Here is a 13,632-nt window from a genome sequence, read left to right as displayed (position 1 = left end):
AGAATCCACCTGCAATACAGGAGACTCAAGTTCAATCCTTGGGAAGTTCCCCTGGAGAAGGAAATAGCAACCCACTCCAGTATTCTTGCCTGGAGAATTCCATGGGCAGAGGAGCTTGGTGGGCTACAGTCTGTGGAGTCACAAAGAGCCAGACACAACCGAGTGACTTACACTTTAACTAAGGCATACAGTTCTAATGACCAGAGGAACACACTGCTGAGCCCCATGGAGCTACCGGTGAAAGAATTATACTGGAATACTTTCTGATAACTCAAAATGGATTAAAGACTTAAATGTTAAGGCCTGAAAGTGAGAAAGGAGGGAAGGGGGCAGTGCACAACCATTAGCCATTAAGGAAACAACAGAAACTGGTTAAAACCTACTGAACCTGACACAGCAAGAAATTTAACTTCCAGTAGACCTTGAACCTCCTAATATACTCGATGTAATACATGTTGTTGGTGGTGTTTAGTCGCTGAGTCATGTCCAACTCTTTTGTGACCCCCATGTACTGTAGCCCTCCAGGTCCCTCTGTCCATGGGATTTCCCAGGCCAGAATACTGGAGTGAGTTGCCATTTCCTCCTCCAGGGGATCCTCCAGACCTAGGGACTGAACCCAGGTCTTCTCCACTGCAGGTTGATTCTTTACTGCTGAGCCACCAGCAGGTTCACGGATGTGGGAGTGAGGAATAAATGCAGTTTATCGTATAACAAAGTTTTACAGTTTAATGCAGCCAACAGGCGCCTAACCTCACCTTCTACCATTTCCTTTTCTGCCTGACTCCCCTTGCACGCCAGCATGCTGCTCTCTCTTCCTTCCTCAACAGTTCAGCCTGCAGCCTTTAGGCATGCTCCTTCCTCAGTTGCCTTCATACCTGGGTGCTTGGACAGCAGGGAAGGGGCTATTTATTTCTCTATTCCCTATCTTATTTAGAAGATTTTGAGGAGGCTTATTAAAATTCTCTTATTGCAAAACTAAAAAAAAAAAAAAAAAACAGAAGGGAGCTAGAGATAGGAAAATATGTTTAGATCCCCTATATCGATAGTGTGAACATAGTTCACTAGCAATATCTATTTCACAGAGACATAACCAGCATTTCAATTTTTCAACACCCCCTGTAAACTGAGTAACAGGGGGTGGTATTCCTAAGACCCAATCATTCTTGAGTAAGAGATGACAATGATGTTGTTAGACTTACCAGATGAGCCCTCCAAAGCACAACAAATAGTAGCCAACTAATTGTACACTATCTTTAGCAGCTTGAAAACGAACAGAATGATCTCTGTTCGTTTCCAAGGCAAACCATTCAATAACACAGTAATCTAAGTCTATGCCCCAACCAGTAATGCTGAAGAAGCTGAAGTTGAACGGTTCTAATGAAGACCTACAAGACCTTTTAGAACTATCACCCAAAACAGACGTTCTTTTCATTATAGGGGACTGGAATGCAAAAGTAGGAAGTCAAGAAACACCTGGAGTAGCAGGCAAATTTGGCCTTGGAATACGGAATGAAGCAAGGCAAAGGCTAATAGAGTTTTGCCAAGAGAATGCACTGGTCGTAGCAAACACCCTCTTCCAACAACACAAGAGAAGACTCTACATATGGATATCACCACATGGTCAACACCGAAATTAGACCGATTATATTCTTTGCAGCCAAAGATGGAGAAGCTCTATACAGTCAGCAAAAACAAGACCAGGAGCTGACTGTGGCTCAGATCATGAGCTCCTTATTGCCAAATTCAGGCTTAAATTGAAGTAGGGTAAACCACTAGACCATTCAGGTATGACCTAAGTCAAATCCCTTATGATTATACAGTGGAAGTGAGAAATAGATTTAAGGGCCTAGATGTGACAGATAGAGTGCCTGATGAACTATGGACTGAGGTTTGTGACATTGTACAGGAGACAGGGATCAAGACCATCCCCATGAAAAAGAAATGCAAAAAAGCAAAATGGCTGTCTGGGGAGGCCTTACAAATAGCTGTGAAAAGAGGAGAAGCGAAAAGCAAAGGAGAAATGGAAAGATGTAAGCATCTGAATGCAGAGTTCCAAAGAATAGCAAGAAGAGATAAGAAAGCCTTCCTCAGCGATCAATGCAAAGAAATAGAGGAAAACAACAGAATGGGAAAGACTAGGGATCTCTTCAAGAAAATTAGAGATACCAAGGGAACATTTCATGCAAAGATGGGCTCAATAAAGGACAGAAATAGTACGGACCTAACAGAAGCAGAAGATATTAAGAAGAGGTGGCAAGAATACACAGAAGAACTGTACAAAAAAGATCTTCACGACCCAGATAATCAGAATGGTGTGATCACTGACCTAGAGCCAGACATCCTGGAATGTGAAGTCAAGTGGGCCTTAGAAAGCATCACTATGAACAAAGCTAGTGGAGGTGATGGAATTCCAGTCGAGCAATTTCAAATCCTAAAAGATGATGCTGTGAAAGTGCTGCACTCAATATGCCAGCAAATTTGGAAAACTCAGCAGTGGCCACAGGACTGGAAAAGGTCAGTTTTCATTCCAATCCCAAAGAAAGGCAATGCCAAAGAATGCTCCAACTACCGCACAATTGCACTCATCTCACATGCTAGTAAAGTAATGCTCAAAATTCTCCAAGGCAGGCTTCAGCAATACATGAACCGGGAACTTCCAGATGTTCAAGCTGGGTTTAGAAAAGGCAGAGGAACCAGAGATCAAATTGCCAACATCTGCTGGATCACTGAAAAAGCAAGAGAGTTCCAGAAAAACATCTATTTCTGCTTTATTGACTATGCCAAAGCCTTTGACTGTGTGGATCACAATAAACTGTGGAAAATTCTTCAAGAGATGGGAATTGCCGGGAGCCAGCACAGGAGTCCCCACCCATGACAAGGTCATGCGGGAGAACTCTGATGGGCAAGGCAAGTCAGAGCTCGAAGGGGGCTCCCCCGGACCTGCCTGAGTGTCTACCCCAAAACCAAAATCTGTCTGTTTTACTATTTTACGACTTTCACCAACTCTTCTGACATTAATGGGGGGCTATCCCCGACCACCTTTCTCTGTAAGAAAATCAACTTAAAACTCTAGTTAATAAATCTCCTGGGCATAATAGGAGTGTTTCAATTCAAACCCCTCTGATGACTTTCTAGCTTGCCTGACAGGTTTGTTCAGATTCACAGCCTCCCAACCACGAGAGGCACGGGAAACTTAAGATATTCTAACAATTCAGAGCTTCTCAGAGAGTTAAAATTGTTAAAAATAGAACTAGTAGAGGATTTCTTTGTTGAGCTAATGCTTGCTGCCAAATTTCCATGTCCCTTACCTACTGTGTCCCTGGGAGTGTATTGATTAATATAGTTGGTGTATAGAAATGTAAGTAGTAGCTTTAATGTCTGTAACCTTGGACCCTTGAGTTAATTCTTTTCTTGCTATAGCCCACTACACTTTTGCCCTATAGGAATGCAACTTTATCTAATACTTTTGGAGGGTGGCGCCTGACTTTAGAATAATCCCCTTTAGAGAAAAATAGGTTTTCTGAAGAAAGGGTCATAAAACATTAGCAGGCCTCCTGGCCAGATGATGTAAATCACCTAAAATTTTGCATATGATAAGTTTGCAGAAAGAAAGCCTGGCTTCAATAAGGATCAAGGACTGCTGACCTTGCATGACTCTACCCCTTCCCCCATTATCCTCTATGCACAACTTAAGGTATAAAAACTACTTTGGAAAATAAAGTGTGGGCCTTGCTCATCAGGCTTGGTCTCCCCATGTCATTCTTTCTCTTTCCTTTTCCTTTTCAGGCTGATCCCTTGGAGCGCAGGGGCTCTCTGCGTTCACTTTCCTGCCTGGGATTCTAAGACCCACTCGAGAAGGTGCCTAAGGTGGGGCACCTTCCACAATTCAAAAGAGCGTCTGCAGCCCACATGAACAGAGCAAGTCCCGTGCTGGGGCTTTATTGGCTTTCTGCATAAACCAAGGAATATCAGCCTCTTTTCTCTCCTCTTTTTTCTTAACCGCAAAATTCTTTCCTTATCTCTTTATCTATCCTTTTAATTGCCGACGCCATCCTCCCGGGGGAATCCCTGGATCCAACTGGGGCAGGACCCCAGCAGGGAATACCAGACCACCTGACCTGCCTCTTGAGAAATCTATATGCAGGGCAGGAAGCAACAGTTAGAACTGGACATGGAACAACAGATTGGTTCCAAATAGGAAAAGCAGTACATCAAGGCTGTATGTTGTCACCCTGCTTATTTAACTTATATGCAGAGTACATCATGAGAAATGCTGGGCTGGAAGAAGCACAAGCTGGAATCAAGATTGCCAGGAGAAATATCAAGAACCTCAGATGTGCAGATGACACCACCCTTATGGAAGAAAGTGAAGAGGAACTCAAAAGCCTCTTGATGAAAATGAAAGAGGAGAGTGAAAAAGTTGGCTTAAAGCTCAACGTTCAGAAAACGAAGATCATGGCATCTGGTAACATTCATGGTAAATAGATGGGGAAACAGTAGAAACAGTGTCAGACTTTATTTTTTGGGGCTCCAAAATCACTGCAGATGGTGACTGCAGCCATGAAATTAAAAGATGCTTACTCCTTGGAAGGAAAGTTATGACCAACCTAGATAGCATATTCAAAAGCAGAGACATTACTTTGCCAACAAACATTTGTCTACTCAAGGCTATGGTTTTTTCCAGTGGTCGTGTATGGACGTGAGAGTTGGACTGTGAAGAAAGCTGAGCGCTGAAGAATTGATGCTTTTGAACTGTGGTGTTGGAGAAGACTCTTGAGAGTCCCTTGGACTGCAAGGAGACCCAACCAGTCCATTCTAAAGGAGGTCAGCCCTGGGTGTTCTTTGGAAGGAATGATGCTAAAGCTGAAACTCCAGTACTTTGGCCACCCCATGCGAAGAGTTGACTCATTGGAAAAGACTCTGATGCTGGGAGGGATTGGGGGCAGGAGGAAAAGGGGACGATAGAGGATGAGACGGCTGGATGGCATCACTGACTCGATGGACTTGAGTTTGAGTGGACTCTGAGAGATGGTGATGGACAGGGAGGCCTGGTGTGCTGCGATTCATGGGGTTGCAAAGAGTCGGACACGACTGAGTGACTGAACTGAACTTTAACAGCTTGCTTCTCCTCCGGCAGACAGTTAAAAAAAATTATTTGGGCCAGGTGAGACAAAAAAGTGTAGCTTCTTTCCAATTCTTGGTTTAATAAAGGAAAATCCTGTGAGTTATAACTTAAGAGAAAAGTAGAACCAACAGATGAGCTATATAGCTAAAAATATGTGACTGATTTTACTTTCCAACTGGAAGTTATTGCTCCCTGCCATTAACTTTTACATTTTTCCTCCTATAATAATGATCCATTCATTCATTTAATGACTACTAATTTAGAGGCTATTATACGTTTACCAGAACTATGCTGTTGTTTCGTTGTGTTCATGTCCAATCCTTTGAGATTCCATGGCCTGCAGTACACCAGGCTTTCTTGTCCTCCACTAACTCCCTGAATTTGCCCAAGTTCATGTCCATTAAGTCGGTGATGCTATCTCACCATCTCATCCTCTGCCTCCCTCTTCTCCTTTTGCCTTCGATCTTTCCCAGCATTGGGGTCTTTTCCAGTGAATAGACAAACCTTTACAGTGCTTAAAGTATTGTTGGTATCAAATGGATCTTTGTGCTTTTGCAGACTTTAGAGAAGGCCCTTATCGCTTGAGTGTAGTGAAGAAGAGAGGCTGCAACCAGGTATGCTTCCTTAGGACACATGCACACACGCAGAAATAGTAGGAGTTCTATTGTTGATATTATAATTACTTCAAGGAAGACACACTTATTTTCTGACAGTTTTATAGGTTAGAATCACAACCTGGGACTTACTGGACTAAAATCAAACTGTTCACTTTGGAGGCTCTAGGGAAGAGTTTGATTCCTTGCCTTTTTCAGGTTCCAGAGGCTACAGGAATTCTTTGGCTCATGGAATCCTTCCTCTTCCTACATCTTCAAAGCCAGCATCCCTGCATCTCTCTGACTGTTCTTCCACAGTCACATCTCTCTTTCTGACCAAAGCTGAGAAGTTCAGTTCAGTTCAGTCACTTAGTTGTGTCTGACTCTTTGCAACCCTAAGAACCGCAGCATGCCAGGCCTCCCTGTCCATCACTAACCCCGAGTTTACTCAAACTCATGTGCATTGAGTTGGTGATGCCATCCAACCATCTCAGCCTCTGTCATCCCCTTCTCATCCCACCTTCAATCTTTCCCAGGATCAGGGTCTTTTCCAATGAGTCAGTTCTTCCATCAGGTGGCCAAAGTATTGGAGTCTCAGCCCTGCATCAGTCCTTCCAATGATTATTCAGGACTGATTACCTTTAGGATGGACTGGTTGGATATCCTTATAGTCCAAGGGACTCTCAAGAGTCTTCCCCACAGTTCAAAAGCATCAATTCTTTGGTCCTCAGCTTTCTTTACAGTCCAACTCTCACATCCATACATGACTACTGGAAAAACCATAGCTTTTGACTAGATGAACCTTAGTTGGCAAAGTAATGTCTCTGCTTCTTAATATGCTATCTAGGTTGGTCATGGCTTTTCTTCCAAGGATCAAGCATCTTTTAATTTCATGGCTGCAGTCACCATCTGCAGTGATTTCGGAGCCCCAAAAAATAAAGTCTGCCACTGTTTCCACCGTTTCCCCATCTATTTGCCAAGAAGTGATGAGACCAGATACCATGATCTTCATTTTCTGAATGTTTAGCTTTAAGCCAACTTTTCCACTCTCCTCTTTCACTTTCATCAGGAGGCTCTTTAATCCTTCTTCGCTTTCTCCGAAGGGTGGTGTCATCTGCCTATCTGAGGTTATTGATATTTCCCCAGCAATCTTGATTCCAGCTTGTGCTTCTTCCAGCCCAGCATTTCTCATGATGTACTCTGCATAGAAGTTAAATAAGCAGGGTGACAATATATAGCCTTGACATACTCCTTTCCCAATTTGGAACCAGTCTGTTGTTCCATGTCCAGTTCTAACTGTTGCTTCTTGACTTGCATACACATTTCTCAAGAGGCAGGTCAGGTGGTCTGGTATTCCCATCTCTTAAAGAATTTTCCAGTTTGTTGTCGTCCACACAGTCAAAGGCTTTCGCATAGCCAATAAAGCAGATGTTTTTCTGGAACTCTCTTGCTTTTTCGATGTTCCAACGGATGTTGGCAATTTGATCTCTGGTTCCTCTGCCTTTTCTAAAACCAGCTTGAACATCTGGAAGTTCATGGTTCACATATTGCTGAAGCCTGGCTTGTAGAATTTTGAGCATTACTTTACTAGCATGTGAGATGAGTGCAATTGTGCGGCAGTTTGAGCATTCTTCGGCATTGCCTTTCTTTGGGATTGGAATGAAAACTGACCTCTTCCAGTCCTGTGGCCACTGCTGAGTTTTCCAAATTTGCTGGCATATCAGTGTAGCATTTTCACAGCATCATCTTCCAGGATTTGAAATAGCTCAACTGGAATTCTATCACCTCCACTAGCTTTGTTCGCAGTGATGCTTCCTAAGGACCACTTGACTTCGCATTCCAGGATATCTGGCTCTAGGTGACTGATCACACCATAGTGATTACCTGGGTCATGAAGATCTTTTTTGTATAGTTCTTCTGTGTATTCTTGCCACCTCTTCTTAATATCTTCTGCTACTGTTAGGCCCATACCATTTCTATCCTTTATTGAGCCCACCTTTGCTTGAAATGTTCCCTTGGTATCTCTAATTTTCTTGAAGAGATCTCTAGTCTTTCCCATTCTGTTGTTTTCCTCTATTTCTTTGCAATGATCACTGAGGAAGGCTTTCTTATCTCTCCTTGCTATTCTTTGGATGTTTGCTTTCAAATGGGTATATCTTTCCTTTTCTCCTTTGCCTTTTGCTTCTCTTCTTTTCATAGCTTTTTGTCTTTTCCTCAGACAACCATTTTGCCTTTCTGCATTTCTTTTTCTTGGGGATGGTCTTGATCACTGACTCCTGTTTAACCCTAACCCTTATGTCACAAACCTCCATCTGTAGTTCTTCAGGCACTCTGTCTAGTAGATTCAATCCCATGCATCTATTTGTCATTTTCACTGTATAGCTGTAAGGGATTTGATTTAGGTCATACCTGAATGGTCTAGTGGTTTTCCATACTTTCTTCAACTTAAGTCTGAATTTGGCTGTAAAGAGTTCATCATCTGAGCCACAGTCAGCTCCTGGTCTTGTTTTTGCTGACTGTCTAGAGCTTCTCCATCTTTGACTGCAAAGAAAATAATCAATCTGATTTTGGTATTGACCATCTGGTGATGTCCCTGTTTAGAGTGTTCTTTTGTGTTGTTGGAAGACAGTGTTTGCTATGACTAGTGCGTTCACTTGGCAAAATTCTGTTAAGAGTTTGCCCTGCTTCATTCTGTACTCCAAGACCAAATCTGCCTATTACTCCAGTTATTTCTTGACTTCCTACTTTTGCATTCCAGTCCCCAATAATGGACATCTTTTTTGGGTGTTAGTTCTACAAAGTCTTGTAGGTTTTCACTGAACTGTCAAACTTCAGCTTCTTCAGCATTACTGGTCGGGGCATAGACTTGGATTACTGTGATACTGAATGGTTTGCCTTGGAAATGAACAGAGATCATTCTGTCGTTTTTCAGATTGCATCCAAGTACTGCATTTCAAACTCTTTTGTTGACTATGATGGCTACTCCATTTCTTCTAAGGGATTCTTGCCCACAGTAGTAGATATAATGGTCATCTGAGTTGAATTCACCCATTCCAGTCCATTTTAGTTCATTGATTCCTAAAATGTCAATGTTCACTCTTGCCATCTCCTGTTTGATCACCTTCAATTTGCCTTGACTCATGGACCTAACATTCTAGGTTCCTATGCAATGTTGCTCTTTACACCATCAGACTTTACTTCCATCACCAGTCACATCCACAACTGGGTGGTGTTTTTGCTTTGGCTCTGTCTCTTCATTCTTTCTGGAGTTATTTCTCCACTTACCTCCAGTAACACATTGGGCAGCTACCATCCTGCAGAGTTCATCTTTCAGTGTTCTATCTTTTGGCCATCTCATACTGTTCATGGGGTTCTCAAGACAAGAATACTGAAGTGGTCCCTTCTCCAGTGGACCACTTAGAAAGGTTCTGTAATTGTAAGGAACTGTGTGATTATATTAGGCCTTCTAATCTTCCTCCTCTCAAAATCCTTAATCCTTAAACTCATCACACAATCTGTGTTTCTGATAATTTCCTTTGCTGTGCTGAAGCATTTTTGTTTGATGTAGTCCCATTTGTTTATTTTTGCTTTGGTTTTCTTTGCCTGAGGTGACATATCCCCCCCCAAATACTAGTAAGAGCAATGTGAAAGAGTACACATGTCTATGTTTTCTTCTAGAAGTCTTATGGTTCTGTTGTAGGAAAACTGGGCACAAGAGGATGTTCACGTTCCAGGTCTCAGAGGAGTTCTGGGGTACGCCACCAAAAGAGGATCTGTGGCTTCGTGCAGAAAAGATTTCAAGAATGGGTCATAGTAAAATGAAAGCAAGTTTATTTAGTTCATTTCCAAATGTGTTTTCCAACACCAATGAGCAATTAACTCAGTCTTGACACTACTGGAAATAGCATCAGATACCACAAGCTTAGTCCCACAAGACTGTCCCCACTTCAGGCACCAAATGCAAATCCGGGTTGTAAGCGTACTTCTGACTGACTGGTTATAAAACTGAAGTTCCTGCTGAAACACGAGGATGATGGTAAGTTCAGGCTGAGCACAATGCTGGAGCACCACTCTGTTATCTTACCACCAGAAAATCAGAGGAAAGTTACACACACCCTGCAGCCACCAACTCCAATTTTGCCTGTAAGACTTCTCTCCAGAAAACATTAGGGAGTTCAGGTTTTTTGAGCAAAAGCACCCATCTTCCTTGTATGCCCCTTGAAATAAGCCTTTCTCTACTCCATATGTGTTTTCTCATTATTTAGGTATCCTTTAGTTTCTCTCAGCAATTTCAGAATACAGGTCTTGAACATACTTTGCTACATGTATCTTTCAATATTTCATGTTTACTGGTGCTACTGACATGGTTTTTGTTTCTTAACTTCAATTTACAATTATTGTTGCTATGATGAGCATTTTTAAGGTTCTTGGTAAACACTGTCCTTTACAAAGGTCATACCAGTTTGTATATCTAACAAAATATAAGAATGCTTGTCTGACCACACTTTTCTAAGTAGTTATCTCATTTAAACTTTTTTCTCTCAGATACGATTTTCTCTTCTTGGGAAGATTTATCGTTGGATCTCAGCCACAGAAAGTTTGATCATATGCCTTGGTTTATAGCACATCATCATCACTGTTCTTTTAATTTAGTATCTTTTTACCTCATTTCCTGCTCCTGTTCTCTCTTTTTGCTCTATGGGCAACCTTCTTCTTGTCCTTAGGAAATCATCCTGTATTTGACATGTTTTTGAGTATTTTCTTTAAAACATTTTTGTGTCCATGTATTTTAAATGTATACAAATGGTATTATAGATTTCATTATTACTTTTACTAAACACTGCATTTTTAAAAATATGTGCATATGTGGTCGGTATATGTGGTCCTTTGCTTCTGTGTAAGGCACAGTACTATACATGTGTTTCCACTATATTTTACCTATTCCCCCACCTCCCCAAAGGGATTAAGAATCCTAGGTTCTGACTTTCCTGGTAGTGCGGTGGCTAAGACTCTGCTGCCAATGCAGCAGGGCCGGGTTCAATCCGTGGTCAGGGAACTAGATCCCAAATGCCACACCAAGAGTTCACATGCCGCAACTATAGATCCCGTATGTTGCAACTAAGACTCTGCACAGCCAATAAATAAATTAAAAAAAAAAGAATCCCAGATTCACTCTAAACTACTGCCAAAAAACAAACAGACAAACAAAAAAATGAGATCAATATCCTTGTTTTTGTTTCTTTGGAGACCTGTTTAAGACTTCTTGAGGACACATACCCAGAAACAATTTATTAATAATATTTATATTCATTTAACTAAATTCTGCCAGACTGCTCTCCAGAATGGTTCTACCACTTTATACTCTCAGCACCAGTGTATGTATCCCCTCATCTCCATTAATACCTGACATTACTCATCCTTCTGCTTATTAGTCTACTAAGTAGAGAGAGATTATACTGCTGCTTTCACATGAACCCCTCTGATTACTAATGAGTTTGAGCATATCTTTCTGTTTTGTGAGCATGATTATAACCTTCGTGCATTTTTCTATTGGTAACTTGTTTTTTTTTAATGATCTAAGTATTTATCGTACTGTAGGTACTAGTTCCTTGTTGGATTTAGACTTGAAAATATATTCTCCAATACTGCTATCTATTATAAATTAATGAATCTTTTTTCTCAGGACTTTTTTCCAGTGATCTGTTGTTGAATAATGAAGCACTCAAAACCTCACAAGCTGAAAACAAATCATTTTATTTTGCTCAATATTTGGGGGATCAAAAACTGGGAGAGGCACCACTGGGTGGTTCCCCTGATTTACATAGCCAAGGCAGCTGGGGCTAGAGAATCCATTTCCAAAATGGCTTCTTCACTTACACTTCACTTCTTCTGGTTCCTTGGTGCTCCTTGACCTCTCTACTTGCTGTCTCATCTTCCAGGGCCTCTTTTCATGATCTTGGGCTTCTTACAACATAGAGATTTCAGGGAATTGCATTTTTTATTTAGTGGCTGGCTTCCAAGAGGCAGGAAGCAGAAGCTGTCGGGCAAGTTAACAGCAACATCTGGAAATGTACATCATCACCGCTACCATGGGTTTCCCTGGTGGCTCAGACAGTAAAGAACCCACCTGCAATGAGGGAGACCTGGGTTTGATCCCCAGGTTGGGAAGTTCCATTGGAGAAGGGCATGGCAACCCACTCCAGTATTCTTGCCTGGAGAATCCCCATGGACAGAGGAGCCTGGTGGGCTATAGTCCAAGGGGTCACACAGAGTCGGACACGACTGAGCGTCTAAGCACAGCACCTCTACCATAGTCTCTTGGTCTAAGAACTCAAAAGCCTTGCCCAAATTTAAGGAAGTGGAGAGATGCCACCTTCTGATGACACTCTAATAATATGCTGCAGAACACATGAGCTGGGAGATACTGTTGTGGCCGACTTTGGAAAAGAGAGTCTGCCACATTACTAACTGATTTTTTCCTTTTGTGAATTATCAAACCATGGCTTAGTCCTTCCATCTTTTCCAATTGATTTATAAAAACTTTTTATATTACATATCTCAAAATGTTTCATTTACAAAAATTATGTTTTTTACAAGTTTTTCTCCTCAGATAGAATATAAGACAGTTTCATTTACTTCACTGTTAAGTTTCCTTCTAAAAATCTTTTATTAGGATGAAAAAATTACTTAACACTATGTATCTCAAACAACTAATGATATATATTACAGGATCTTATCAAAGAATAAGCCATTTCATAGACATCTTTAAATTAACCCCATAATATTAAAAATTCAAATTATATGATACAATTATAATGAGTGGCACAAAAAGTTTAAAATTACTGATGTCTACATTTTTACTTTCTAATACACTGGGCCTTTTATTTCTCACCAAGAACTGCACATACTTTACACCTTTGGTTAATACTAAAATAAAAAGGAAAAAGTTGGCCACTCTTTTAAAACAACTTCAATGACAATAGGGTCCTCACTCCCTCAAAAAGACTTCTTTAAAAACAATTTAAAACCCAGAAACATAAATTTATTAGAGAGTTTAAAAAAACAAACTACAAGAGCAGTTTACAAATAATTTTTTTTTTTTGGTTAGTAAACACACACAGAACTGCTTTTTCTATCATGTGAATTTAAGGACTTCTAATATTTTCCTAATAAAACTTTTCAAAAATATGTATTTCATGAGAGTGTCGGGCAAGAAGTAATACTGTCTTCAAGTGAAACCTGTCTGAAAATGACAAGTCATTCATCTCTTCATTAACTAAAGACTGCTAATAACAGAAAAGCAAACTAAGCTATATACCCTGGATTTTTTTAGATGACAAATTCTGGCACTTTGTGCTAAGGTTTAAGGTAATTATCAACTCATTTTTCTCTACTACATAGAAATATAATATTCCCTAGCACACAGAAATATAATATGCATAGCATTTTAACTATAAAACTATAACATGACAAGAATCCTTTATTAAGAAAATGTCCTTATCACAAATATTTCAGATTAAAAAAATGGTTTTAAAAGTTGAAGCACATTAACTTGGAAAAACAAATTCCAAACTAAACACAAATGTCATTTAAGCTCTAGAACCACAAGGGCACACTAAGAAAGTTAAACAAAAATAAGGAAGGGAGAGGACACAGCAAAATGATCTCTTAAGGGTCTTCTGAACCTTTAAGATACAGCTAGAATCCTTTGAGTGTCAGGATATACGCTAATGATTTTGCTTTCTTTCAGATGGAAATGAATTAATGTCTTTTACTTTAGACATAGTATTTTGAAATAACTGTTGGTTTGCTGTGTCTTGCCCATAAAAATCATATGACTAATACTCCAGCTTCAAAAAATGAGGCCCAGCAAGCAAAAATAACGTATGTCATCCAACAAATGTATGTAGAAAA

At 40.5% G+C, this 13,632-nt stretch overlaps 1 protein-coding gene across 1 annotated transcript in view; it reads right to left on the bottom strand.

Annotated features, from left to right (window-relative positions):
• Positions 1–13,632, bottom strand: part of HSD17B12 (hydroxysteroid 17-beta dehydrogenase 12) — a 211,638-nt gene that overhangs the window by 194,106 nt on the left and 3,900 nt on the right. The gene's annotated exons all lie outside the window — the stretch shown is intronic.

The sequence above is a fragment of the Bos grunniens genome, chromosome 15 (assembly GCF_055505025.1).
Source record: "Bos grunniens cultivar Pamir isolate PY7600 chromosome 15, Bosgru_T2T1.0, whole genome shotgun sequence".
Taxonomy (NCBI): Eukaryota; Metazoa; Chordata; class Mammalia; order Artiodactyla; family Bovidae; genus Bos; species Bos grunniens.
This window is presented reverse-complemented; position numbering and strand designations above follow the sequence as displayed.